The following is a 21,244-nucleotide window of genomic DNA, read 5'->3' as shown; positions in this document are numbered from 1 at the left end:
GTAAATCTTTTTCTCGTAGTCCGTAGAGGATGCTGGGCGCCCGTCCCAAGTGCGGACTACTTCTGCAAGACTTGTATATAGTTATTGCTTACATAAGGGTTATGTTATAGTTTTATCGGTTTTGGGCCGATGTTATGTTGTTCTTCATACTGTTAACTAGATAGTATATCACAAGTTATACGGTGTGATTGGTGTGGCTGGTATGAATCTTGCCCTTGGATTACAAAAATCCTTTCCTTGTACTGTCCGTCTCCTCTGGGCACAGTTTCTCTAACTGAGGTCTGGAGGAGGGGCATAGAGGGAGGAGCCAGTGCACACCCAGAGTCAAAGTCTTTCTTAAAGTGCCCATGTCTCCTGCGGAGCCCGTCTATCCCCGTGGTCCTTACGGAGTCCCAGCATCCTCTACGGACTATGAGAAAAAGATTTACCGGTAGGTTTAAAATCTTATTTTTTGTAATCTCTTCTTTGTTAAACTGCAGTTGTCTGCCATGTTGGTATGTTATGCTTGTTTGCACAAGCTAATTTATTGCTAGGGCTTTTAATGGGAATATATTGGGAGGAGATTGTAATCATTGCATTCGCATGGCACATTTAGTTATTTAAAGGTCATTGTAAGACTGTAGGCCTTGACTTTTGGTACTTACAAATAAGTGCTGACATAAAGTGTTATTTAGATTTTAATCATAATTGTTAGGATCCTGAACTATTTCATACATGTACTAAGTGTTCCTTGTACCTTACCTCCTGTTCTGCAGGGGTTTCAGGATTTCTCTCAGTCTCGCACAGTTCTATGCAGACTTTAGCTTCCAAGCTATAGCATGTGTTTGGGTTACAAACTGCAGTCTGTGTTACTCACTCCTGATTAAGCCACCTGTGTAAGAATTCCTCTGTGTGAGTAATCAGCAGGTTACTGTGTCCAGCATCTGGTCTCTCTGTTCATTGTGTACACATGAGGTTCAAAGCAGCTGCTGTTGTCTAATAGGCCCTACACACTGGGCGATTTTTTGAAAGATATGAACGATCTCGTTCATAAATGAACGAGAACTCGTTCATATCTTTCAGTGTGGAGACTCCAGCGATGAACGATGCGCATCCCCGCGCTCGTTCATCGCTGGTCTCCCGTCGGCTGTGCATGCAGGCCAATATGGACGATCTCGTCCATATTTGCCTGCACTTCAATACAGCCGCGTGACGGGGGGAGTGAAGAAACTTCACTCCCCCCGTCACGGCCCCCCCGCCGCCGGATCGCTCGTCGGCCGTATCCGCCGTCGGGCAGCTCGGCGGCGGGTCGGCCAGTGAGTAGGGCCCCTAAGAGTCATACTCCATGGGGGTCATTCCGAGTTGATCGCTCGCTAGCAGTTTTTACCAGCCATGCAAACGCATTGTCACCGTCCACTGGGGAGTGTATTTTAGCTTTGCAGAAGTGCGAACGCTTGTGCAGCAGTGCGCCTGCAAAATTGTTTTGTGCAAAACAAGAGTAGCCCTGTAGTTACTCTTCATGTGCATTGATTCTAACGACGGAGGGACGTCTTTTGACGTCACACACCCGCCCAGCGAATGCCCAGCCACACCTGCATTTTTTCTGCCATGCCTGCGTTTTTCTAAGCACTCCCTGAAAACGGTCAGTTGACACCCAGAAACGCCCACTTTCTGTTAATGTCCTTGCGGCCGGCTGTGCAATTTGAATCATTGCTAGAACCAGTGCAAAACCACAATGGACTTTGTACCCGTATGACACGCGTGCGCACTGTGGAGCATACGCATGCGCAGATTAGGTTTTTTTTCCACTGATCGCTACGCAGCACACAATGGCAGCTAGCGTTCAACTCGGAATGACCCCCCATGATGTTTGCTTCTTGGTGTTTGGGCCTAGTCCAGAGTTCCCTCCAAACCAGTTCTGGGTGCTGCCATCTTGGGTTTGTCAGCTGACTGGTCTGTCCTCCAATGGGATTCCTGGTGTGTCTCAGCTGATTCCCTCCTCCAATGACAAGCTACCTGAGGGTATATAAACAGGATTCTGGGAACAGGAAGGGGCCTAAACAACCTCTTCCTCTAGTGACTGCAAGCTCCATTTTCCTGTTTCCAGTCTCTGTACTATGCCCTCACTAAGCTCTCCAGTGCTTTCAAGTATTCTCCTATGAACTTCAACATCAATTACCATTGATTGTCTTCAAGTGTTCTTCAGTACCGATTGTCATCAGTTATCTTCAGTGAACTTCAACATCAATTATCATCAATTGTATTCTAGTGTTCTCCAGTGTCTTCTAGTGTTTTCCAGTCTCTTCTAGTATTCTCCAGTGCTTCTCAGTGTTCTTCGGTACTGTGTGCCATCAGTAATCTCTAGAGTGATCTTCAACATCGATTAAATATTGTTTGTCTTCAAGTGCTTTCACTACAGTGTGCTATCGGTTGTTTCCAGTGATCTTCAACATCGGTTAAACATCGATTGTCTTCAAGTGCTTTCCAGTTCTGCTATTGGTTATCTTCAGTGATCTACAGCATCAATTAACATTGATTGTTTTCTGTTGTTCTCCAGTACTGATTGCCATTGGTTATCTCCAGTGATCTCCGGCATCGATTAACATCGATTGTCATCAAGTGTTCTCCAGTACCGATTGCCATCAGTGATCTCCAGCGTCGAGTAACATTGATAGTCTTCAAGTACCGATTGCCATTTATTGTCAGTTATCTTCAGCATCCTTTAACTCTGAATGCCTCCTAGTGTTTTCCGGTACCAACTACTATCGATTATCTACATACGCCCATCTCGTCTGCTGCAGCCTTCCCAGTCAGTAACTCCTCCTCTTATCTCACAAGCTGACTGAGACCACCAGGAACCAGGTCATGACAATATAATTGGCATTATAACAGCATTAAAACGAAGGTAAACTGAAGGGAATCATACTTCAAACCAACAATACTACAGATGAACTGCATAAAAGCCACAAAATAATGTAATCCATTTTTTCATGTTGCTAAATCTATTCTGCATCTCATGCATATCATCTGTGTTTTTAAACTATGCAAAGTCATCACTATTCTGCACGCTACAAATTACAACCTATATTTCTATCTCATGCAAACTCATGTATGTTTTTAAAGTTTTTAATGTAAGGACATGTTTGTAATTGGTATTGCATGTGTAGGGGTGTTGTTCAGTGAATCATAGTTTATTGTTGCATGCTGCCTGGTGTTTACTCAAACACAGTGCTAATTTTCTTATTAGATCATTTGGCCATTTGTGGTCTGATGCATGTAGCCTGTTATAATCAGACTTACTATAGCTTTAGATTTAAAAAGGTGAAGCCATGTTGTAAAGGACAAAGTGTAATTTTTGAACAGTAAAAAAACACACAAAAAAAAAAACCATGACCAAACATGAACAACTTCACCAAACAGGTATTTAAAACTTTAGACTTGACATTTTATTATGTACAGTCTGAACATGGCTAGGAATAACAAATGCACAAACAACATTCTTAAAGGAGCTTAGGAGATAAAATTCCAGAGGTAATTGCAATAGTGACAAGGGAGGATCTGGATATTGTGGCTAATGCGGAGTCATGGTGCAAAGAGATTCATGACTGGGACATAGCTATACCAGGATACAATTTATTTAAGAAGGACATAATGGGAAGAATTAGAGGAAGGGTAACAATGTTGTGAAAAAAAGTATAAATGCTACTTTAATACAAAATATTGAAGAAAAAACAGGCCCTTTGGGTGAACATAGAAGTGGGGGAGATGACACTATTTACACTTGGTGATCTATAAACTACCAGGTGATAATGCTGATTATCTTTACAGGAATAAAAGCTATACCTTATACACACTTAGAATACACTTTACCATGGAGCCGCTGCGGCCGCTAAACCTAGTACACACGCTATGTACTTTATACACTGTTTGCGTACGGAGTCCCGTATCACTGTACGGACTTAGCGTACAAACGCCGCGCTGGGGGTACAAAGTACACACCGAGAGATACACTTTAAACCTTCACAGTAATGCAATGCAATGATATTACACTTTAAACCTTCACAGTAATGCAATGCAATGATATTACACTTTAAACCTTATGCAGCAATGCAGTGTGATGCTATTACACTTTAAACCTTATGCAGCAATGCAGTGTGATGCTATTACACTTCAAACCTTATGCAGCAATGCAGTGTGATGCTATTACACTTTAAACCTTAGCAGGGCAATGAGCACATGACACCAATTGTGATTTTACCGCTGGGTTCCGACACCACAGTGGATTATTTCTGAAAGGGGGTTTACAATACAAATTATACACTACAATACAAGACAATATATAACAGAATAATGGCTACAGGTCAATGTACATACGTGAGTATATTCGCGTGCGCTTCCCGGTCCGGTCCTCCGTCATCAAATAGATAACATTGTGAGTCTTGTGTCAGGCTGGGCTGCAGCAGGCTTTATTTATACAAGTCTTCCTAAAGCAAAACAATGGATACTGTAATCCCGTTGTCCACTGGACACAGGAATGCACTTTTACAGTACAGGAGAGGTCATAGGTTGATTTGAAAAGGTAGGCGATGTCTTTCTCAACTGCTCTGGTGGGTGGTCTCCTCTGGATTTCCGCCGCATACATAATATACAGTAAATACAGTTTATATCTATATTCTGCTTCTGCACATAACTATCCGCAGGAACATGCGATCTTCCGCAGACCAACACCGGAATGTTACCCTTGAAATACCCTACAGCTGGATACCAAATACCACCTTATAACCTTAGTCTGTCCCCTCTTATCCTGTAAAGGTGAATCCCTTTGTTCTGTTACCATTTAAACAGCTATAACTTTCTGATGTGGTGCAAGGAGACTATGTGTACATTGTGCACTATTTGGATTAAAATATGTAATGTGTTTTGATAGCTCTCCATGCGTTCACAAACCCTACCGTAAATACCCATACCACGTGCTGATGCGCACGACCGCGGGAGCGACCATACGCAAATTGCGAATATGTGCACGCACAGCAGAACAAGTACACGCGCGGAGGCCATCGGTGTGTTGCTTGTACGTGATGTGTGTACTGCAATATTTTTCGACTTTGACACAGGCTAGGGGCAGGAATTGGACAGGAACCTATTGCCGAACATCACTAAAATGGCATTTAAGGGAGAGGTCTTAATTATGGGAAACTTCAATCTGATGTAAATTGGGAGGGGTCTTTTGCAAGTTCAACTACAAGTGGCAATTTTCTAAATTCCTTACAGGGAGCATCCCTCAAGCAATTGGTGAAACCACTCGCAAAGACACAATAGTAGATTTACTGTACTACTCACAAATGGTGACAGAATGTCAGACATATATGTGGGTGAGAACCTAGGATCCAGTGACCATCAAGCAGTATGGTTTAGTATAAAGACAGGGTCCAACTCACGCCACACAATACAAAGGTATTGGATTTTACAAAGTCTGGCTTTGCAAAAATGGGGAAATGTTTAAGTTATTAATTGGCGAATTGAAGAAACTTGAAAGGAGTGCAAGTGAGGTGGGAAAACTACAAATTGCAATACTAAAAGCAACAGACCTTTGTATCAAAAAAGTTAGGAAACGCACCAGGAAAATGAAGCCAGTGTGGTTTACAAAAGAGGTATCAACTTTTTAAGAAAGCAAAAGAGACGGCCTTTAGGAAATATAAGTAGACTCAAAATAATAACAACACAGAGGTGTCTCTTGCCAGACAGAAGGAGGCCAAGAAGATAATAATTTATACAAAGGCAGAAGCTGAGGATGATATGGCCCTGTCAGTAGTTAAAGGGGGCAAGAGTTCTTTTTAAGTAGTCCAGAAGTGAATAAAATATGACCTGGGGTCATTTGCTGTCGGTCACACAGTTGGTTCCAGCATGTCAGACTGAATTGTGGATTACTAACTAATGGAAATTGGGAGTTAGAAATTATTATTACTAACTGGGGGCTCTTGTCTTATGTGTTATCATCTTCCAGTTCCAGATTGGATAAAGTCACAATTCTATGGGTCCTAATTTTGTTACACTCTTAATGCTGCTTGCTATATGTATTACATTTGAAATAGCTGAATACCATTCCCAATACTAGCCTGAATATGCAGTATTATGTATTTTCATATAAATTTTGAAATAATTGTATGTATGTTTCATTTATAGAATTGACTCCTAGGTTGTTGGTTTAATTGAGATTATATTTTAATAAAGGGATTTTCATTTTATATAAACAAAAACTGTTAACTGGGCAACATACAGTATAGGCTAATTAAAGTTGGTTTTATATATATTACACCCTGCAAATAGCAGTCTTTTTCATTAATCTTTGAAATATTTTATGTTTTTATTATAGTAACTAACAAAAAGTAGTTAATGATTTTGTTTTTTATATATAATTCCTTTAAATAATATCTACTATGTTTATACATTTTTACTTACAGTACTTTACAGCAGTTTTACATTTTCATGGCAAAGACTTACAATAAATGGCATTAAAATTTTATTGATGTGACCTTTAACCTAATATTTTGTATCACAATCCTTACTGCAATCAAATTTCTGTAGCTCTCAATGAGACTTCTGTACCTGTCAACAGGTACAGTAGTTTGCCCACTCTTCCTTAGCAAAGTGCTCCATGGAGGTCATTCAGGTGCAGTTTGTCCTGCAACCATCGGCACAAAGTTCCAAATTTTTGGAACATTCTCCCAGAAGCGTTATGTCAATATGCAGGTACAGCACACTGACACTCAAAAAGTGTAGGATGGTGTTGTCAGATACGGACATACCTTTATCTTGGAGTTCAGCTTCTATCGCTTTGGACATTTTCCTTGCCTTTTTTTTTTTAATCATTCTCACTATACTTCTGTTTAATCTGGGGTAGATTTTCCTCTTGGGTACAATCCAGACTGTTTGGTCACAGTCCCATGGACTTCAAACTTCTTAATAATATTTGCAACTGTAGTCACAGGAACATAAAGCTGCTTGGATATTATAGTCTTTAACATTTTCTTTGTTATCTCAGTCAACTCTCTCATTTTCTTTCTCAAATCCGTGGGCCTAATTCGCATACTGAAGCCCTTGTGCGGGGCCCCATATTCTGTATGGTGCACATAATGATACCAAACAACAGAGTGACTACGTTTCACTACAGACTGAAGGACTGATTAGAAGATTTAGTACATTTGTGCTACTAATTCAAGATAGCAATCAGTTTGAAATATCCCGATGATTCATTTGTTTGTTACCTTTTCTAAGAGCTAACAACAAATTTGTCCAGGCCATTTTAAAATACAGTATCTCTGTAGAATAACCAATCATTTATATGTTTTCATAGTTTCTTTGCATTATTCTATAAGGCATGCAGGTATATACTGTATGAGTCAATAACATATAATTTCATCACTTTTCAATAGGAAGGAATATTGTTTCAATGAGCTGTAACAGTACCAACAAATATATCTACATATATAGTGTATATAGTTTCTAAAATTGTCCATCTTTGTATTCCCAGCCAATCTTTTTATTCAAATGGAGATGTGGAAAAGAAAATTCTTTACGCCAGTCCTTTCTGTCAAAGGAAGTTTTGGTCTATATATACTCTATGTCCTAGTGAAAATGCCTTAATAAATGTGGCATTGAAATGGGGACACTATAAGCTGCTGTACTGTCTGTTTCTTGTGCTTGGAGTTCCCACTGCTGGAATACTGCTGGAATTGTATTCATGGAGACAACCAGATTAGTATAAAATGTGACACTTGTAAGAACCACTTCCAGCTAGTACAGTAAAAGCACTAGGTTTTATTCATTGCAGCTCAGCAGCCACTGCAAAGCAAATATCAGGTCTTCCGCAACAGCAGGTTTGAAATATTTTCTTTAGAATAAAGCAGTGGGGTTTCACCTCTGGCCACAGGTGATGTACAGAAGAACAGTGGACCCTCCTGGTTCTGGCACCCTAATGCTAAACTCACTCCTACCCAGCCTAGAGTCCGTCTGACTTGTTCAGCATCAGGAGCCCTGAAATAATTGCCAGTGGCTGTCCAAGGCTCATCAGAGGCTCCAAACAATAGCCCTGCTTCATCTCTGGTTGAGACGCTGTCTGACTTCCTGTACCATATCCACTTGGCTGCAGCAGGAATAAAAAGTTTGATAGAGGCATCAGTATGTGCCTACTTTCTGGATGTTCAACCTATGAGGATTTCTTGACATGTGGAAACAGAAAATCTGTACCACACTTGTATCAACTGGACCTACTGTACTGCATCTACCCCTTGCCTGACCCAAATATTCTACCATCAGAGGCGTGACTAGGGTTTTTGGAGCCCAGGGAAAGATTAAGAATGGCGCACCCTCCCCCACCCCCCACACACACACAAAAAAGGCCCACATAGTACATTATGAAAAAAAGAAGGGGCGTGGCACTCACATCCTGCCCCCGCATCTCTTTCACACCATCTCTCCCCCCTGCGTCTCTCAGCCACACTATCATCTCCCCCGTGTTTCTCAGTCACACCATCATCTCCTCCGTGCGTCGTCTCTCAGCACACCATCTCCCCCCTCTGCATTTCTCTGCTACATCATCATCTCATGCACAAATAATTGTCACTTTATACATAGGCAGTGGTACAAGTAAAAAAAATGTATTAGCGGTACTGGGGCGTGATACACATATGTCCCCAATAGTGCAGTTCCAGATACACATATGCCCTCAATAGTGCCGTGCCAGATACGCATATGCCCCTAACAGTGCCAGATACACATATGCCCCCACGGTTCCAAATGCACATATGCTCTACGGTGCATGATATGCTCCCACAGTGCCAGATACACACATGTCCGCACAGTGCAAGGTACACACATGTCCGCACAGTGCCAGGTAAACACATGTCCCCACAGTGCCAGGTACACACATGTCCCCACAGTGCCAGGTACATGTCCCCACAGTGCCAGATATGCCCCCCCACAGTGCCAGATATGCCCCCCACAGTGCCAGGTACACACACATGCCCCCCACCCCACAGTGCTGCTCACCGTTGCTGCTCTGGCTGCTGCTGTGTGTAAGTGTCAGGGAAGGAGAGCGCAGTGAGTGCCTCTCCTTCCCCTCAGTGCTCAGTCCGGCCCACGAGCTCTGATTGGTACACAAACTGGCGGCTGGTTTGAGATTCTACATGCCGCCGCTGCAATGAGGGGCAGGAGAGGTGCGCACTGCGCTCTCCTTCCATGACAGCTGACACACACGTCACCGCCGGACTGAGCACTAAGGGGCAAGAAAGGTGCGCGCTGCACTCTCCCCCCCTGACACACAACCACACACACAGCAGTGGCTGCAAGTACAAGTGAACAGCCGGCGGTACTACGTATCGGCTGTCGATTTCTTATCGATACGCAGTACCGCCCCGTACCGCCATACTTGCAGCACTGTATATAGGTATCAAGGTGTGTATGTCAATGTATGTATAGTTGTAGGTGTGTGTATGTCTGTGTATGTATAGGTCAAACCAAAAAATATGTACAAAGAATTGGCGCTCCACAAAGGCACACAACCAAAATAGCCATACTTGCAGCACTGTATATAGGTATCAAGGTGTGTATGTCAATGTATGTATAGTTGTAGGTGTGTGTATGTCTGTGTATGTATAGGTCAAACCAGAAAATATGTACAAAGAATTGGCGCTCCACAAAGGCACACAACCAAAATAGACTCTGAAAGCTGCAACCAAATGTGGGCAGCTGCCCCAACAAAACAATACAGAGTAAAATAAAGAAAAGTGGGAGCGCTGAAAGAGTATATTAAAGTATTTTATTAGTAAAACAAAGTAGTCTAAATACTGTAATATAGAAACCACATATGTTAATTTAACTAAATAAAGGATGTAATAAAGAGTATAAAAAACAAGTTGCTGATGACAATAAAAAATAACATTTATATATGGAAATATAAAACTTGGCTGCAATCAAATGGTCTTAAATAGTTGTGCAATGATAAAAGTCTTTAAAAAACTTATTTTATGTTGAAAGTGTTGCAGGCATCCAAAGAAAAATAATGTAATTCGTAAGTATAGTGGGTATCTTACCCCCTTTGTAGGGTGAGCCTTTTAGAAATTGCCACAGGCTCTGATGATTTATGAAAGAGGGGAGAACAGAAGCACTTAGATGAATTGAAGTCTTGCTTCAGCCGTGCGTCCACAGGCTGAAATGCAGATGGAAATTAATGTGCGGGACTGATGAGGCAGCGGCTCAATGGTGAAGGTTATGACGCCGGCACTGATATTTGGCAGGATCTCTTTGATAGCATGGGGATGAAACCGTGGCTGGAAAGCCAAATGAGTGCTGATTGTGTTGTATCCAACGTATAGGTGTTAGCATGTATGTCAATGTATGTAAAGGTGTCAGCATATAAATAGGTGTCAGCATGTGCATGTCAGTGTATAAACAGGTGTGTATGTATAGCTGTCAGCGTGCAAATGTCAGTGTCTCAGCATTTGTGTATCGGTGTATGTACAAGTGTCAGCGTGTGTATGTCAGTGTATGTGTAAGTGTCAGTGTGTGTATGTCAGTGTGTCAGCATGTGTATGTTGGTGTATGTGTAAGTGTCAGTGTGTGAGTGTGTGTATACTGATGTATGTCAGTGTGTCAGCGTGTGTATGTCAGTGTATGTACAAGTGTCAGCGTGTGTATATCGGTGTATGTATAACTTTCAGCGTGTGTATGTTGGTGTATGCATAAGTGTCAGTGTGTGTACAGTATGTCAGTGTGTGTATATCGGTGTATGTATAAGTCTCAGCGTGTGAATGTCAGTGTGTTAGCATGTGTATGTCGGTGTATGAGAAGGTGTGTACATATAGGTGTCAGCGGCGGTTTGCCGGTGTAAGTATAGGTGTCAGCATATGTATGTGGTGCTGTGTTACATCTGTGTGTGTGATATACGGTACAGTAACAGAGGTGTATTATACACACTAACAGCCCTCATAGGACGCTACTGCAGATCTACAGTGTACAGTGCTGAAAACAGCACCCTATACGAGATACATACATGACACACACACAGTACATGATAAATACGTGACACACACAGTACATGATACATAAATGACACACAGTACATGATACATAAATGACACACAGTACATGATACATAAATAACACGCGCACAATACACAGCACATAATATATACATGACACACACACACACAGAGTATATAATACATACATGACACACATAGTACGTAATACATAAATGATACACACAGTACATAATACATATGACACACAGTACGTGATACATAAGTGACACACACACACACACACACACACACACACATGCAAGGGTATGTAATACATATATGAAACACACATACACAAAGTACATAATACATACATGACACACACATACAGAGCACATAATACATACATGACACACACATACACAGAGTACATAATACATACATGACACACATACAAAGAGTACATAATACATAAATGACACACACATACACAGAGTACATAATACATACATGACACACACAGTACGTGATACATAAGTCACACACACACACACACACACACACACACACACACACTGTACATAATACATACATGACACACACATACAAAGATACATAATACATACATGAAACACACACAGAGTACATAATACATACATGACACACACATACACAGAGTAAATAATACATACATGACAAACACATTCAAGGGTATATAATACATACATGATACACACAGAGTACATTATACATAAATGACACACACATACACAGAGTACATAACACATACATGACACACACATACACAGAGTACATAATACATACATGAAACAAACATACACAGAGTACATAATACGTATATGACACACATACACAGAGTACATAATACATACATGACACACACATACACAATTTATACAGTATATGAGGCACACACATTAGTTAGACCTGGGCTGGTAATGAGGCTCCGGGCCCCGCTGGCCCCCAGGCACTACCTCAGGGGTTGAGTTAGGCAGCGACCACCCCTAGCTTGGCCAGCCCGAAGCAGGCCTCTAGCAGCAGCAGGGCCACCTTGTCCCCAGGGCCGAGGCCAGCTGGGGAGAGCGCCGCTGCAGAGAGGGAGCTCTGCATCACCAACCATCTGCTCCTGACCCGGCGGCACCAGAGGAAGTCGGCCGCATCCCACCAGGGAGAGAGAGCGCCACCTGCCCCTTCCAGCATCCATTCCACGCACAGTTGTCTTCAGCCGGCAGGCCCCGCATGCGCACTACAGCCTGTTCATTCTGTCCGCCAACAGCTCCCGCTGGCACACCGGAGGCCACAGCAACAACAGGAGGGAGGGCAGTATAATAAAAAACACACTTTTTTGTACAGTATACACCTGACAGAGGTGCCCCCCCTCTGTCAGGTCCTAGCGCCCAGGGCACATGCCCTGCTCGACCTACCCTAATTACGCCTCTGTCTGCCATACCAACTCAGCCTCTCTACCTCCCTGCTTTGAGATCTTACATGAACACCTATAGAGGTCCACATCTACGAAACAACCTGCATTTTCCTGACCTTGGATTTCTCACAGAGGAGCATATTCATGATCATTTAAAACTATTTTTTTTGCAATTATTTAATTGCTATTTTTCAGTTTTAAGTGTCAGCCTCTTTCATAAAGGCTGTAACGAATTAGATATCACTCATATCTCCTAGTTACAGTCATGCCATGATCATTTCCAGTGCGAATTCTGCGCTTGCACACACTTCACTGGGCATCAGACTGCGAACGCTGCCGCTGCATTCCAGTCTGAATTAGGCCCTGAGGCCCTAAAACTGCAATTTAACAAATAACAAACATGCAAACTATATGTAAGTGCACCTTTGTGCTATAGTATTATTCTTAAATATTTTCAAGGTGTGAAATCTCAGTTTTGATGACTTAAATTAAATGAAAATGCTTAAAGAATAACTTGACTGTGTGCTATGGTATTTTTTAGTAACAAGTATTTTGCCTTTTAAATAAATACACCTCAATTGATAATGTTTCACTTAAAAAAATTAAAATAAATTGCCTATCAAAACATATATACCACACAATCAAGCATGTCTACTGTTAATCCATAATTTACTCACCTATATAAATCATCTGTCAAAGTATACACTCAGGCCGCCATAATAGATGCAAGCCTTATGCCTGCTTGTAATATGAACTCTTCAATCTGTTGACATTATATTCAATTCTATACAGCAAGAAATTGCATGCACAGATCCTCTTCTACTTTAGAGAAACTTGAATTTAACTGATCTACTATCTAAAAGCATTTGACAGAACAGTTCAAATAATGCGGTATAGGTTCTGTATGGTGATGAGGACATAAAAATGCAGTAGTTTAACAAATGAGAGAGTGAGGAGCACGAGCTAATCGACTTAAAGTGACCGCAATATTGAACTTCAATTGTGCTGCGTGTAGAAAAGTTCATGAAAATGTGAAAATATTAATAAGGCTTTTATTAATTCATTAATGATGCTTGGAAAATGAATCCCTATTGAGTGCAATTTATTAATGATCTCCTGAGAGATGGAGTAGTCTTTTCTCCCTACACTTCTGCTCTCTCTATTATTATACTACCATCTAAATACATTTTTAAAGCAAAGAATAATTTCTATTTACAATACCGCAGGAGAGTGATGCAAGTAGTGTTGGGGATATGAATTATTGGACACAGTTGAAGCTAAAAAGGGAAATTTGGCAGTGCACTTTTTTCTACCCTCTGATCTCAAACCCAAGGTAAATCAAAATTGATTTTACCCTCCAATCAGCCAGAATAATTATACAGCCATTTGGAGGCTTACATTGCAAATCACTGGTAAATGGGTGGCAATGGCTTGCCATTGTTTTAAATCAAATAGCTTTGGCTTGTCAGACTACTCAAACTGAATGCAAAACCTACTAAGAATCCACATTAAAAATGTAATTAAGTTACCAAAATAATTAATAATTTCACGAATTTAATTTCCTTGGCAAAATAATTCTGATTTATAAAAAAATAAAAAAATAAAATAACTAGCATTGGTCTCTTCCTGTTATCCCTGACAGATATGTACCAGTACCTGTATGTCATTCTAGTGTAGGAGGAAATTGGAGCAAAAACAGGGCAAACGTACAAAAGCCAAACAGAGAAGGACATAAATATACACCTACATTTTTAACTATTTACAGTATACTGATTGTAAAATGAGCATTATAAGATTTTCATAAACTTTAGAGATGTGCACCTGACCATTTTTAGTGGTTTTGGTTCTATATCGTCATCTGGTTTTGGTTTTGTTAAAATGTTGTGACTGGTTTTGGTTTTGCATTTTTTTTTAAATTGACAGAAAAAGCTAAGATCACATAAGTTGGGCCTTTGTGTGTTCCTAGAGTATTATTAACCTCAATAACATTCATTTCCAGTTATTTACACTCAATTTTAACCACCTCACAGACAACAATATTGTTTACATCTAGTTTAGACCAAAAAGGTTGCACCGAGCTAGCTGGATGAGTAAGCTAAGTGACAGTGAGGTGCACCCTAGTGACAAAAAGACAATAAATGAAGAATAATAAAAAAAATTATTGATTAATTTATTATTGTAGGCAACTGTATGGTCCACATTATTTATATGGATGAACTCAACATACACAAGTTGTACAATTATAAAGAGAAATTCCTTTTTACTTTTTTTCTCAAATGACAACTCACAGCAGCGAATCACCCCATTTATATTTATAATATCAACAATAAAAGAAGAATAAATAAAAAGATTGATTGATTCAGATTGAGGTAGGCATTGATGTGAATTAACTATTCTCGGTGAGGCGTAGTGGCAAAAATACAATTAAAGGAGAATAAAAAAAAATGTATTGATTGATTGTGGTAGGCATTGGCAACAGTATGGCCCACTAGGGAAGAGATGGATGTGAATGAATATATAGTCTCTGTGAGGTGAGACCTTGTGGTAAAAATACAAAAAAGAATTAAAAAAAGATGAATTTGATTGATTGATTTTGGTAGGCATTGGCAACTTTATGGTCCACTAGGTACAGAGACTAATGTCAATGTACTATTTTATGTGAGGTCTAGCAACAAAAATACATTAAAAGAATAATAGTCACCAATGCCCCCAAACATGCAGCCCATAATGAAAATAAAAAATGCGGTGCAAGATGGTTTTGTCTTTGGGCCCTCCCACCAACTTAATTTATTATATTAAAAAAAGATATGCACATTTTAACAAACCAAGCATCTTAGCAACAGGGACTGACATTTTTGTGGCTGAAGTGTATGGTTTGTTTGTGCCTGCTCAAAAAAAATTTTTGCAGGACTACCTCTGATCACTATTGAGGAGGTTGATGATGAGGGTGTTAATTAACAAATTATTATAATTTTGTAAAATAAATGTCATGAACTTGCCGCAAATTACGTAACATAGAGTAGGTGCCTAGATAGCTAACATCCATACCTGTTCTATCTTTGGCCCCACAAATGGAGCAGATGCCTTCTCAAACGTTGTCAGGATTTGGGTAAAAATAATTCTGCACCCAAGAGGTGGCTAGGCATAACAATGGCTTTCCTTTCATCACAGGCTATAACTGCAGCCACTGGTGGCTGACTTACTGTACAAAAACAACATAATCAACATTTTCATATTCAGTGTCAGATAGCAGTAGTACACACATAACCCCCTCATCCTGTTCCTCTTACACATAAACAACCTCAATTTCTAAGATGTCCTCATCACCATCTTAACTTGTACTGATGCCCTGCATGTGCAGATGGTACAGAAATCGTGGAATAAGGCAAAAGAGGCTTCTATATGAAGACAGTGTAAGAAATGTCAGACTCGCACATAGCTAATGTGGACACCCCTAGACTATCCTCAGGAATGTGTGATGGTTCTGAATGCACAGTTTCTGCTACTGACTTAATGTATTTATTTATTTTACATTTCTTATAGACTCTGAGTGAAATGGTCTTACATTGTCTGGAGAGGCAGAAGAAGATGTCTCACTGACAGTTGAAGAACCAATAGTCATAAATAAAGACCAAGGTCTTTCCTTGCCACTGTTTCTGGTGAATGGTATGTTGCCAATTTTATGTTTTTCTGCACTAGCCTTTACCGTAAATAAAGGTTTCTTTCATTACTAATGTAAAATATAATTGTTTATTTCAGATGCACTGACTTAAATCCTCTAGGCCCTTGGGCATCGGCTATAGTAGATGACGTTGAAGGAATTGTATCAACATGATGGGTAGCAGCAGCTCCAGTGCTAGTATTTGCTTGCTGCACCTGCTCTTCTCTCGACTGATCGTCATGATCCATATTGATGAACACACTCAAGGTGTACAAAAACTACAGTTTAATAGTTTTATTTATTTACTTAAACCTTTTAAAAAAAAATCACCATTCACTGTGGAGTCACAGTATTAAAATGACAAAATGGGTATATAGGGGAATCAATGCACCTTGTCACCTTCTAAATAAAAATAAAATAAGTATAGGAAAACCTCTGCATAAATATTTGCCTCTTATTAATGAACACAAGGCTTGGTTTAATAAAGAATAATTTTACTTAGATAATATGCATACATAAATATTGCACATATTATTATCACATACAGTATCAAAAGAAAGAAGAGATTTATAATACAGGTTGAGCATCCCATATCCATATATTCCGAAATACGGAATATTCCGAAATACGGACTTTTTTGAGTGAGAGTGAGATAGTGAAACCTTTGTTTTTTGATGTCTCAATGTACACAAACTTTGTTTAATACACAAAGTTATTAAAAATATTGTATTAAATGACCTTCAGGCTGTGTGTATAAGGTGTATATGAAACATAAATGAATTGTGTGAATGTAGACACACTTTGTTTAATGCACAAAGTTATAAAAAATATTGGCTAAAATGACCTTCAGGCTGTGTGTATAAGGTATATATGTAACATAAATGCATTCTGTGCTCAGATTTAGGTCCCATCACCATGATATCTCATTATGGTATGCAATTATTCCAAAATACGGAAAAATCTGATATCCAAAGTACCTCTGGTCCCAAGCATTTTGGATAAGGGAGACTCAACCTGTATTATTTTTTTGCACATATATAATCCTATTGTTAGTATATCCAGCTTGCTCTGAACTTCAGCTTGTAGTTATATGAAAGGAAACATTTGTATCCACCCACTGCCAAATAGCAGTTAATGTTGCCGATTAGAACATCTCATTAATAAGTAGCACTGGCAGTGCACAGTGCTGCAGTTAATTAGTATGCAGCTACAAAGCGACAAGAGCTTATGTGGTTAAATAAAAGGAAACATTTGTATTTACTCACTGCCGAATAGCAGATAATGTTGCCAATTAAAAAGTCTCCTTAATGAATAACACTAGCAGTGCACAGTACAGCAATCAATTAGTATACAGCAACAATGCAATAATAGCTTATGTGTTAGAAGAACTCTTGCAGAGATAACCATAAGTGCAGGTACAGTTCTCAAGTATGTCCTCTCCAATTTAAGCAACAAAGAGTTGATCCAGCCAATATGCTGATATTACCCTTTCCAATATAGGAACTTCAGGAGGAGTAATAGGCCCTACACACTGAACGATATCAGTCAAAGATATGAACGATCTCGTTCATTAATGAACGAGATACCGTTCATACTGTATCTTTGAGTGTGGAGGCACCAGCGATGAACGATGCGCAGCCCCGCGCTCGTTCATCGCTGGTGCCCCGTCGGCTGTGCATGCAGGCCAATATGGACGATCTCTATATTGGCCTGCATGCACAGCCCCGACCCCGCCGGGGCTGCCCCCCCCCCCGCCGCTGGGTCACCCGTCGGCTGTATCCGCCGTCGGGCAGCTCGGCGGCGAATCTTTAAATATGTAGGGCCCTTAAGTTAGTGTGGCCATGCCAGCCCTTTGATCAGGTCAGTAATCCAATCCACCAGGGTAGTGGAACTTCTCATCTAGTGGAGGGAAAAGTTCAAATTTGCTTAGGGATGGCATCTGCCAAGTAGCTGTGGAGTTTTCTGCTTGCTCAATAAACACAGAAGTCTGAGCAATCTTGGGGAATGACATCAACACGTTTTATCCCATTTAACACCGGGACTTTCTGAAGACTGAAGGCATATAGAATGCTGCCATATTTATTCCCCATTTTGGATCCACTTCTAATTTAATTAGATTCCACACCTGTATTGTGTTGTTTCTCTGGGCTGCATCCATTCTTACCAACACACATGGAGCAATGGATATATTAATTTAATAGTTATTAGATGAGTTAATCATCTTTATATAAATAAATAAATAACTAACAACAAACCATACCTAAAAGCAATACATAGAAAGAATATTAATAATACAATTAATATTCTTATTGCATAAAAAGCAAGCCTCGTGTTATTTGTTATGCACACCAGTGCCAGCAGGAATGTACTGGTGTCTGAACGGAGAGGGATGCAAAACAAATGAACTCACATAGAGACTGGGGAATATGACATTACATACATAGAAGGTGATAGGGTAACAAAATAAGCACATAGTGAACAGAGAAGCCCAAAGGCTAAGAAACTGGGTGTCTCCCTAGTATTAGGAATGCTCAGATGGAAAGAAGCGAGATGTTGTGATTTAATACGTAGAGAACCCGAAATGCTGTTGCTAAGGGCAACAGCAAAACCCTAAAGGGTTACCAACGGGTGTGGCAGTAAACTCCTTGGTCAGAGATGGAATAATAGACACAAGGAGAGTCTCCACAATCCTAGTCCTCACTTGCAGTGCACTGGTTCAGCTTACTGCCACTAAACTGACACCTGAACACCTTGCACAGTGAGAAAGGATTTTGGCAGGCAAGTCTGAGAATACAGCCGCAAACTTGCTAGGTTCACAGAGTAGCAAAAGAACCCCAGCAGGTTAAACGACTGACTCCAGTCTTACTGCTAGGTCTGGATTGGCAGAGTGTAATACCAAATCCCAAGGCCTATTTGCAGTAAGCAACAAACAAATACAAGGTTTACACAGTACTAGCTAGCTTTCAGGAACTGACTAACCAACAAAGATTCAGCAGCATCTGCCTAACCTGAGAAGAGGGTTTATATAGCAGGTGCTGTCCACGCCCCACTCAGACCTCACAGACTGTGAGCACAAAAACCAGCACCGGATCCCCTGCCGTGCACAGAGCCTGTAACCACTGCTCAGCAAAAGACCCGAACCGGAGTATCAGCTACGCTCAGGTTACTCCGCTAGCACTTGTCTCCCGGTTGCCATGACGACATGGCAGCACAGAGCATGAGACCCTAACAGTACCCCCCCTCTGACGAGGGGTCAAAGAACCCCTACCACCGGGTTTATCGGGGAACTGCGAGAAGAAAGAGCGTAGCAGTCTGGGGGCATGAAGATCACAACTGCGCACCCACGACCGCTCCTCCGGGCCATACCCCTTCCAGTGCACCAAAAATGACAGCCGACCCCGAACCGTCTTGGAGTCAAGAATCCTTTCAACAACAAACTCCCTCTGGCCACATATCAGAAGAGGGGAAGGTCTTCCACTGGAAGAAGGATTACTAATCGCCCGTTTTAAAAGGGAACAATGAAATGTTTTATTGATGCCCAAAGAACGGGTTAGATCTAACTGAAATGCCACCGGATTGATAACGCTAGTGATCTTATAAGGACCGATGAACCGGGGGCCTAACTTATGAGATGGCTGTCTCAACTTCAAATTCTTGGTAGACAACCAGACGAAGTCTCCTAATTTGAAGCTGCAGGGTCTTTTCCGCTTATCAAAAACCCTTTTGGTCACTAATGACACAGATACAAGGGCTTTCTTCACTTTCCTCCAAATACCTCTAAGGACCGAACCACAGAGGAACCACCAGGCGTGGAGTCCTGGGGGTCAAAAGAATTGGCCTTAGGATGATGCCCATACACACAAAGGAAGGGAGAGATCCCTGTAGCAGAGTGAGCCGCGTTGTTATAGGCAAACTCCGCCATGGACAGATGAGCAACCCAGTCAGTCTGACACTTGGAGACATAACACCTGAGGAACTGCTCCAAGGACTGGTTCACCCTTTCAATCTGCCCATTAGACTGCGGATGGTAGCCTGACGACAAGCTGACAGAAATCTGGAGATAGGAACAAAATGCCCTCCAGAATTTGGCCACAAACTGGGATCCGCGGTCAGAGACCACATCAAGTGGCAACCCGTGGAGGCGCACAACATGCAGCATAAATAATTCAGACAGGCGTCTGGCCGATGGCAGCCCAACCAATGGAACGAATTGCACCATCTTCGAAAACCTGTCAACGACAACCCAGATGGCTGTCATCCCCGAGGATTTGGGCAAGTCCACCACAAAATCCATTGAAATGTGGGTCCATGGCTTAGATGGAATAGAGAGTGGATGTAATGGGCCAACAGGAACCCCTCTAGGAGTCTTATTTCGGGCACAGATGTCACATGCCCGAACCCACTGATCCACATCCCTAGCCACTGAGGGCCACCACACCGCCCTAGATAGCAACTCCCGAGTTCTGGCAATACCCGGGTGACCTGCCGACTTCTTGGCATGGAATTCCAGGAACACTCGCTGTCTTAACCTAGGAGGCACAAACAAAAGACCTACCGGAAGGTCTGGAGGAGCCTGCTCCTGTGCTCTAAGGACTAATGACAAGAGGTCCTGAGTAATGCCCACTTTAATACATGATGGGGACACAATGGGCAATGGCTCCTCGGTGGTCTCCTGGATTGGAGCAAAACTCAGCGAGAGCGCATCAGCCTTGATGTTTTTTGACCCAGGGCGATATGTTATCAAAAAATTAAAGCGAGCAAAAAACAAAGCCCATCGCGCCTGCCTGGCATTGAGGCGCTTCGCTGACTCTAAATATGCCAAATTCTTATGGTCGGTGAGAATTGAGACCACAAACTTAGCCCCCTCAAGCCAGTGTCTCCACTCCTCGAGTGCATCCTTAATAGCCAACAATTCCCGGTTACCCACATCATAATTCATCTCGGCAGGCGAAAATTTACGGGAAAAGTAAGCACAGGGATGAAAGCGATTATCAGACACCCCCATCTGAGAGAGCACTGCCCCAATACCCATCTCAGAGGCATCCACCTCCACCACAAAAGGACGCTCTGGATCTGGGTGTCGCAGCACCTTGGCCGAGACAAATGCCCTTTTGAGACGGGCAAAAGCCGCTTTGGCCT

The 21,244-nt window shown here is 41.4% G+C and overlaps 1 long non-coding RNA gene across 1 annotated transcript in view; it reads left to right on the top strand.

The window, feature by feature from the left end:
• LOC134947758 (uncharacterized) overlaps nucleotides 1-16,521 on the top strand; it is a 52,876-nt gene extending 36,355 nt beyond the window's left edge. The window contains exons 4-5 of the long non-coding RNA XR_010182749.1: nucleotides 15,988-16,110; nucleotides 16,204-16,521. This is a non-coding gene — a long non-coding RNA (uncharacterized LOC134947758). The remainder of the gene's footprint in view (nucleotides 1-15,987; nucleotides 16,111-16,203) is intronic.
• Nucleotides 16,522-21,244: the final 4,723 nt, after the last annotated feature.

This window comes from Pseudophryne corroboree, chromosome 8 (genome assembly GCF_028390025.1).
Source record: "Pseudophryne corroboree isolate aPseCor3 chromosome 8, aPseCor3.hap2, whole genome shotgun sequence".
NCBI lineage: Eukaryota > Metazoa > Chordata > Amphibia > Anura > Myobatrachidae > Pseudophryne > Pseudophryne corroboree.
The sequence above is the reverse complement of the archived record's forward strand: the minus strand, read 5'-3'. Positions and strand labels throughout refer to the sequence as shown.